Source organism: Saccopteryx leptura, chromosome 1 (genome assembly GCF_036850995.1).
Source record: "Saccopteryx leptura isolate mSacLep1 chromosome 1, mSacLep1_pri_phased_curated, whole genome shotgun sequence".
Lineage (NCBI taxonomy): Eukaryota > Metazoa > Chordata > Mammalia > Chiroptera > Emballonuridae > Saccopteryx > Saccopteryx leptura.
The window spans coordinates 371,070,329-371,079,876 of record NC_089503.1 but is presented as its reverse complement, the minus strand read 5'-3'; positions in this window follow the sequence as shown (position 1 = coordinate 371,079,876).

The window sequence follows — 9,548 nt, the reverse complement described above, 5'->3', positions numbered from 1 at the left end:
CTGGGGAGGAAGCCAAAGAAAGCAAAGGTCTGCATTGAAACATGTGGTACGTGGGGTAGGAGGAGAAAACCACTGTAATGACCACAGTCATCCCAAAGCAAGTGTGACTCCCAAACCCATAATGTAAGACGACAAGACTGTCATACAGTGCCAGCAGAATCAGAGTGGAACCAACTTTGTCTCTGATAGGGACAATAAAATATAAAAACTACAGAGCCTGGCTGATGCCCTTGAAGTAGATATAATGCGTATAAATTCCCATACTTTCACATTTTTCTATGAAATATAGTTCTAGTTCCATTGCTTCAAAGTCCTAAGCATGGAAATTATTTATTTAGAACACATTTAGAATGAAATATAAAGAATCCATTCAAGTTTCAGTTTGATATAGTGGGTAAAATTTATTGGATATCAATCTTTCAATAAACATTTAACCATAAAGTTTTGAAGATCACGGATGAATTAAATATATCATTTTACCATGGGCAAAATAAAAGTGATTTAAAAATGTTCACATTAAAATAAATGAGTGATCACTTACTGTTGGTTCTCACAGCAGGATAAAGTATCTGCTTTATCTGCCAGATAAAGAAGGTTACAGCACAACAAATATTACATCTGTTTCTACTGTAGTAAATTCTGATTGTGCAACTGAATCTAAGTCAATAAATTTTTGAAAAAAAAATTTTTTTACACCAATAGCTTCAAATTTTATTGCCAGTTTTCTGACATTGGTTACCACATAGCTTTTAATCTGAGTAAAGCACACCCTAACAGTCTTTTCTTAGACACACTAAAATTCAGACACTGTCTTTTTGGCCCAGTATTTTTATAATAATAATTCTGGACATTTTAATCATTGCAAAAGTAACCAGGATTCTACCTTAAAGCTGAATTTCTATGGCTCAGCTTTCTGTAACATTTACTTCTTAGTTAACAACTTTCTATAGCTTATTGGCTAAAAACATAGTTTTTAAGAACATCAGTGCTGGGAAACCTTCTTGGAGACTCAGTTTCCTCTTCTGTAAAATGTAGATTATCTTATCTTAGGTTTGCCCTGGAGACTGAAAGGAATACTATACATAAAACACCTAATACAGTGCCTGGCATAGAATACTCAGTCAATGGAAATTACTTACAATGTGTTATAGTTTTTTCAGCTTATGTGCGGTAGTTTTTGAGCTTATAAGATCTATAAATATGTGTTGTTTGACTAAAATGTTAATTTTAGAAGTGTCTATAAGAGCTCTATTTATAACTTCAGGTGTCGTAGAAAAAAATCAATATAATCAAAGGTTCTAATGTATAAGGCTAAGTTGTAGTGGAGCCCTCTTAGTTAACTGCCTAACTTTGGGGAAATGATCATACACCTGGCTGCCTTGTCCTCATCAGCTCATTGACTGACATACACATGAGCCTGAAGATTTTTTTTAACTTAATCATTCAACAGGTTTGCATTAGAAGCCCTTGATGTCATAATTCAATAGATCAGAATGCCACATACCCCTCCTGACACTCTCCCGCACTCAAGTCACCCTACTTATAATCATCTTTGTTGCATCAGTGAAAGCAATAACATTTTCAGTGAAAGGGCATTTACCAAAAAAAAAAAAAAAAAAAAAGAGTTGTATTTAATTTCTTTAAACCCACACTCATACATAGTTGAAATGTTGGCTGCCATATTTTTCCCCTCATTACTTACTAATTGAAAAGTACTGTCCCTTTGGTTGCAAATGTTTTAAAACCAGGATGGCATGGTTTTGCTGGGGTGTCTACAGGAAGAGCCTGGTGTGTGGTTCCATAATGCTGGAACAGGGAAAAAGAAGATATTTAAAATAAAGATGTGAAGAATAGATAGGTAGAATCAGTAATCTCTGTCACAAACTCAAAACTTGACACAACTGTTTAGTATTTTTCTCTAATATTTTATTAATCTAGTCTCACCATTTCATTCAAATACCATCAAAGAATTGGGTTAGTTGACTTCCTTGGAATATCACATGTTTTAAAGACTCCTAACTCTTTAAGTAGGCCTCTAACCTATTTGGTCTTTAGAAAATAAATTCTGTAAGTAGTCACCTACAGAGTAAGCATTAACAACATAGACTTGGGTTGCACCTGAATTTCTCTTTTTAACATTTCCTGAAAGCCAGTAGATGACATAAAGTCCAGAAGATTCAACAGCCACAACTCTAATTGTTTGCAATAATAGACAGTTTCAAACAACCGCATTCAAAATATAAGAAGCTAACGTTCTCAATTTGACCTCATGAAAGGTCAGATGTAGAAACGACTTCAGGGTTCTGCTACGACTCAGAGCTTTTCGTATGAACAGAACGATTTCTCTTTTAAGATAAGTGAAAAGTTTCAGTAGGGTAAACAGAGGCATGCTGGGAGTCGTTGGTAGGTGAGCAGTTAGCAACACAGGGTAACAGTCTACCCAGCGCGGACAATGAATGTTGCACACCAGCGCACCACCAGGAACACGTAGGGTCAGAAGACCCCTCACCTCACCGCTCTTTCTCTCCCCTCTTAACCCCGCCTCCCCGGCCCTGGTCATTTCCAGTTGCCCAGCCTGCTCTACTTCTTACCCTGCTTCCCGAGCCCCGTCTTCCTGCTTCGGGGCTGGAGCCAGAGACCAACTGAAGCTGGCCCCTCCTACAACACTCAGAAACCCCTAGCCAGCCACGTGCACGTGATGTCATGGCCCTTTGTGACGTCAGCAACGTCAACAGCTAACCTTCTCCCCTCAGGTTCCCCAGCCCCCTCTAGGGCCGCATGGGAGTAAATCCTAGCCTTGTCCTTCGTGAGAATAAGAGCTGCTTTTCTCTCCTTACCATCACTTTTTGAGGACAGTAGATGTCTGCTCACACTCCTGACCAGTACGAGGAGGATGGAGCTATATCAGCCTGTGAAATGCCCAGCAGGTGGCTGAAATGGTGGTGTCCCTTCACAGACAATATCTCCTAGTAAACGCGGGTCAGAATTTAAAGAGCACATTGGAAAGGTATAGAGAAACTGAAATTTTCAGCGCAATACCAGCGTAGTGCAAACAGTGAGCTCAGGGTTTCCCACATAAAGTTGGCATTTCGCAGGTTTGCTCTTAAGCACTTTGTACCCTTGCCTCGCTTTGTTTTTTTCCACAACCGTTTTGTGGTCCGGAAATTCTAGGAGAATAACAGGAACCATTTTCTTAGGAAAAAAGCCCAGAATTCCTGATCCATGGCTGCTGGCTTCAAGTTCAGCACATGTATCCGGTGTTAGTTGAAGGCGCGTTACCTCTCTTCACGGAAAGAAGATGAATAATGGATGCATTTTATTCTCTGCTCAGTTCTTGTCAAGATCTAAAGGAATGAGTTCATTTATTACTTAGTGCATAGGGTTGAGTCCAAAGATGTTAAAGCAACGATTAACATGTGTCACACTCTAGTTCTCTGTACCCAGTGAAAAGAGGCTTGACATTTCTTTTCAACCCTTTGAAACGAACAAAGGCACAACTGTAACCATCACTGCCTTGTTTCCGCTGTGTTATGGCCATTTTCCCTTTGCAAGGTTAAAATTCCAAGTGACAGATGCACAGACATTTTACTTAGCCTCTACTATTTCAATTCAGTTACAACTGACCAAAAAAGACCTTGGGTTTATTAGTTTATTCGTTTATTTTAAAAATGAGAGGCAAGGAGGCAGAGAAACAGACTCCCGCATGCCCCAGGGGTGAGAGGATTTACCTGGCAACGCCGTCTGGGGCTGATGCTCTTCCCACCTGGGCCACTGCTACATTGCCCAGCAACCAAGCTATTTTAGCACTTGAGGTGAGTCCAGGGAGCCATCTTCGGTGCTGGGGCCAACTTGCTGAAACCATTTCAGGCATAGCTGCAGAAAGGGGGAAAGAAAGAGGAGGGGGAGACGTAAAGAAAGAGGAGGGGGAAACGTGAAGAAGCAGATGGTCACTTTTCCTGTGTGCCGGGTCTGGAAATCAAACTCATGACTTCCACATGCCTGGCTAATGCTCTACCGCTGAGCCAACTGGCCAGGGACGACCTTGGAATTTAGAAGTCATCTTATATTGCTTTACTCTTTTGGTTACGTTAAATCGAAGTTCACTCCTGACAGTTGGCTTTTCTAAATGTTTATAACACAAGATAACACAAAAATAAACTGCATCTCCAGATCTCTTTCTCACTTCTGTATTTCTGTTTTCGCCGTGTCTTGCTTAGATTATTATTTTAACATTTCAAATACTTATATTCACAAAGTTGCTCACCTTTCAGGCATAAAATTGTATGGTACATTTGTTCTCTTCCTAGAACAAAACAATTGGTTGTTATCCTTTAATTTTCTATAGTTGACTGTGGATATCCTATCTTTCATTCTTGGAGGCACCATACCTCCAAGATTATTACTTATTCCAATGGACAATGTCAGAGTGAGAGTAACTTGCGTATTTTAGTGATAGATATTATCAATGAACATGCACAGGAGTGGACAAAAGTAACCCTACAGTTCTTTGTATGGAAAATAATACAATGATTAATAAATAATTACACAAAAATAAACTGTTTTTGCATACTCACAAATGTAAGTATACTTTTGCTCACCCTCCTTATTTGAGACTATTGTTATAGTTCCAAAGTTTAGCACAGTACTAGTTTTATAGGTAGCAGTTTGTAAATATTAGTTCAGTGAATAAATATTGGTCTGGCTTAAATTCTTAGGGCATGCAGAGAAAAGAACATATAATCTCTTTCTTATAAAATGAATAGTCCAGTGGGAAAGATAAATATATACATATGAACATTACCAGGTAGTGCAGTTTAGTGCTAAATAGTTGAAACAGGAAATATACACAGATATTTATAGACGTGGGAAGTTCTGTGAGTTGTTATCTGGATAAAAGTGCAATGGTAAGATGATATTTGAATCTCTTTTTAAAAATGTATATGATTTGATCAGAAAGGGAAAGAAACATTTTGTATACTTGGTTGGAAGAGCTGGAACAAACAAATCAGTGTATCCATTAAAAGGTAGTTAAGTCAGAATGACAGGCTATAGAAAATATGGGAGAAACATGGCATAGAAGCCTAAGGAAATTTGCTTCCTTGTATGACATGGGGAAGTAATTTCACTAATGTTTAGGGAAATCACAGAACAGGTACCTGATAGCACTGTGCAGGGTGATTTGCCAAGCTGAGAAATTGGTGACAAGAAAAATAAGACTGTGTTGACAATTTCTTATATTAATCTTAAGAGTAGTAGAAAATGGACAAAAGGAAGGGATGTGAATAGATTAAAAAACAAAACCAAAAGAAGAAGCAGTGTTGATTAATTCGGTATGAAAGGCTAAACCAGAATAAAGGAAAGCTCGTAGTTTTAGCGTTTACACGTGTTGGAAAGCACATGGAAAGCATATCTTCATTATTGGTGGGAATGGTGCCGGTACCTCTAAATACACATGCAAAATCTGAGGTTGGCAGTGTGCTGAGCTTAAAAGAGCAGTGTTCTTGATGCTTGAGAGTTGGAAGAACTGGGTTCTTGTGTGGATTCTGATGAGAAGTCCACTGTAGTTCTTGTCCTTTTGCTATATTTGTAAGATGCTCCACATTCTGCCATGTAATCTTATGACCCTGTTAAACTTGCATATTAGTTCTAGTACATTTTTTATAGATTCATTTCTATTTTCTACAAGACAGGTGATTTTGGCCCTGGCTGGTTGGCTCAGTGATAGAGCGGCCACCTGGTGTGTGGGAGTCCTAGGTTCGATTCCTGGTCAGGGCACACAGAAGAAGTGATCATCTGCTTATCCACCCTCCGTTCTCCCTTCTCCTGCTCCTCCCACAGCCATGGCTCAAGTGGTTCTGGGCACTGAGAATGGCTCCATGGCCTTGCCTCAGGTGCTAAAATAGTTTGGTTGCTGAACAGTGGAGCAGTGGCCCAGAGGGGCATAGCATCACCTGGTAGGGGGTTTTCTGAGTGGATCCTGGTGGGGGTGCATGCAGGAGTCTGTCTCTGCCTCCCTGTCTCTCACTTAATAATAATAATATTAAAAAGGCAGGTGATTTTAATCTGCAAGTAAAGACAGTTTCTGTCTTGTTAATCTATATGCCTTTAATTTATTTTTCTTTATTTTATTGCTGTAAACTTAAATTGTGAACAAAGTACTACAAATTGACATCCTCTCTGTATTCTTGATAGTGTCATCTAGATTGAAAAAATACTACATTGATATAGTCACTGATAAGTATTATAAAGAGAGCATTCAATCAACCACTAACTGTAATGTTAGCTGGGGGATTTTGTTAGATGTTCCTTATTGTTATGAGGAAGTTACCTTCTATTTCTAGTTCTGAAAATTGTTTTCATGAAAGGTGCTACATTTTTGTCAAGTGAATTTATTGCATATTTTTTCTCATCTGTGCCTTGACCGTAGGGCTACAACAGACCTAGTAACCTCTTGCTCAAGCCAGCGATCTTGGGTCCAAGCTGGTGAGCTTTGCTCACTCCAGTTGAGACCATGCTCAAGCTGGCAACCTCGGGGTCTCAAACCTGGGTCCTCCACATCCCAGTCTGATTCTCTATCCATTGCGCCACCGCTTGGTCAGGTTTTTTGCATATTTTTTTATTATTATGTCTTTATTTTATTAATATGGTATATCACATAAATTAAATTTGAATGTTGAAACAACCTTTTATTTCAGAAAGAAACATTATTTTGTCATGGTGTATAATATTTTTTATATGTTGCATCTATATTCATGAGGAATAATAGCCTGTAGTTTTCTTTTTTGTGACGTCTTTGGTTTTGACATAAGGTAATACTAGCCTGAGTTGGGAAATAGTTATTTTCTTTTTTGTCATGATATAAAGAAAAGGATCTTGAAATTAATTATAGGCTATACTTTATATATATCTATATGTATATACACACATTTGTAATGTAGCGTAGCTTAACTTAATCTCTCTTTTAGTCAAGAGTCTCTTAACTAACTTTTTTGCTTTGTTTTGACCACTTATAAATTATATCTTGTTTCTTATTTATAATAATGTCACAATTTTTTACTTGCCCTAGAGGACACCATGTGACTAGTTTTCTGCCTAAGTCTGTGACCATTTTTTTAAATAATTTTTTTTTGTGTGTGACAGAGACAGAGAGAACGATAGATAGGGACAGACAGATAGGAAGGGAGAGAGATGAGAAGCATCAGTTCTTCGTTGCAGCACCTTAGTTGTTCATTGATTGCTTTCTCACATGTGCCTTGACCAGGGGACTACAACAGACCAAGTGACCCCTTACTCAAGCCAGCAATCTTGGCAACCTTGGCCTCAAACTGGTGAGCCTTGCTCAAACCAGATGAGCCCATGCTCAAGCCGGCGACCTTGGGATTTCGAACCTGGTTTCTCCGTGTCCCAGTTCGATACTCTATCCACTGCGCCACTGCCTGGTCAGGCTTAAATAATCTTTGCCTTGCTTAGTGTACCCCAGCCATTCTGGGCTTCTTGTCTTTCTTTTTCTTTTCTTTTCTTTTCTTTTCTTTTCTTTTCTTTTCTTTTCTTTTCTTTTCTTTTCTTTTCTTTTCTTTTCTTTCTTTCTTTAGAGAGAGACAGACAGACAGGAAGGGAGAGAGATGAGAAGCATTACCTCGTAGCTGCTTCACTTTAGTTGTTCATTGATTACTCTCATATGTGTCTTGACGGGGAGGGCTCAAGCTGAACAGTGAATTTTTGCTCAAGCCAGTGACCTTAGGCTTTAAGCCAGTGACTTTTGGGCTCAGGTTGATGATCCCGTGCTCAATCGAGCCAGAGACCTCAGGGTTTCGAACCAGGAACCTCAGTGTTCAGGTTGATGTTCTATCCACTATGCCACCACCAGTCAGGCACTTCTCACCTTTCCTTAAATATACCAAGTTTATTCTTACCTAAACAGTTTTGTATTAACTATTCTCTTTGCCTAAAATTTTCTTGATTATTCATTGTTATTAGTTGTTTTCTCACTTCTATTGTGTCTCTAATTTAATGTCATAACCTCAGAGAGCACTTACCTAGCTTATTTATACTAACTTTTCCCCCAACCAGACCATTCTCATCCTCCATTCTCTTGCTCATTTTTGTTTACAGAACTTATCATTTTCTATATTATGATTTATTTGCAAATATATAGTTTTCTTTCTCTCTGACCTAATGGAGTATAAACTTCATGAAGTTTAGAACTTGGGCAGTTGTTAATCACTATTTTCACTATTTTTGTCACTATTTTCAAAGGACCTAATTAAATACCTGAGCCATAATTGTTTCAAATAAACATGTTGAATGAAGGGGTGAATTATTACACATTGTGATGATTATTATGAAAAGACGTATACGGAGCTGTAAGAGAGAATGGTGAGGAGACGTTCTTCAGATTATTTAGACAAAGTAATATCTTGGACAAAATGACATTTAATGTGAAGGAGCTAATGTAGCAAAAAATTAAGTGACGACTCTTCCAGACAGAACTAATAGCAAACACAAATGCAAACACAAATGCCCTGAGTTAAGAAAAATCTCTTTTTCTCCACAACCTCTCCAACATTTGCTATTACCTGTCTTGTTAATAATAGCTAATCTAACAGGTGTGAGGTGGTATCTCATTGCAGTTTTGATTTGCATTTCTCTAATAACTAAAGAAGATGAGCATCTTTTCATATATCTGTTGGCCATTTGTATTTCTTCCTGGGAGAAGTGTCTGTTCATATCCTCTTCCCATTTTTTTATTGGATTGTTTGTTTGTTTGTCATTGAGTTTTATGAGTTCTTTGTATATTTTGGATATTAGGCCCTTATCTGAGCAGGTGCTTAAAAATATCATTTCCCAATTAGTTGGCTGTCTGTTTATCTTGTTATCAATTTCTCTTGCTGAACAAAAACTTCTTAGTCTGATGTAGTCCCATTCATTAATTTTTGCTTTCACTTCTCTTGCCTGTGGAGTCAAATTCATAAAATGCTCTTTAAAGCCCAGGTCCATGAGTTTGGTACCTATGTCTTCTTCTATGTACTTTATTGTTTCAGGTCTTATGTTTAGATCTTTGATCCATTTTGAGTTAATGTAAAGTAGTACAACCATTATGGAAGAAAGTATGGTGGTTCCTCAAAAAACTGAAAATAGAACTACCTTATGACCCAGCAATCCCTCTACTGGGTATATACCCCAAAAACTCAGAAACATTGACTTGTAAAGACACATGCAGCCCCATGTTCATTGCAGCATTGTTCACAGTGGCCAGGACATGGAAACAACCAAAAAGCCCATCAATTGATGACTGGATAAAGAAGATGTGGCACATATACACCATGGAATACTACTCAGCCATAAGAAATGATGACATCGGATCATTTATAGCAAAATGGTGGGACCTTGACAACATTATACGGAGTGAAATAAGTAAATCAGAAAAAAACAGGAACTGCATTTTTCCATACATAGATGGGACATAAAAGTGAAACCAAGAGACATTGATAAGAGTGTGGTGGTTACGGGGGGGAGGGAGGAGAGGGAGAGGGAAGGGGGAGGGGGAG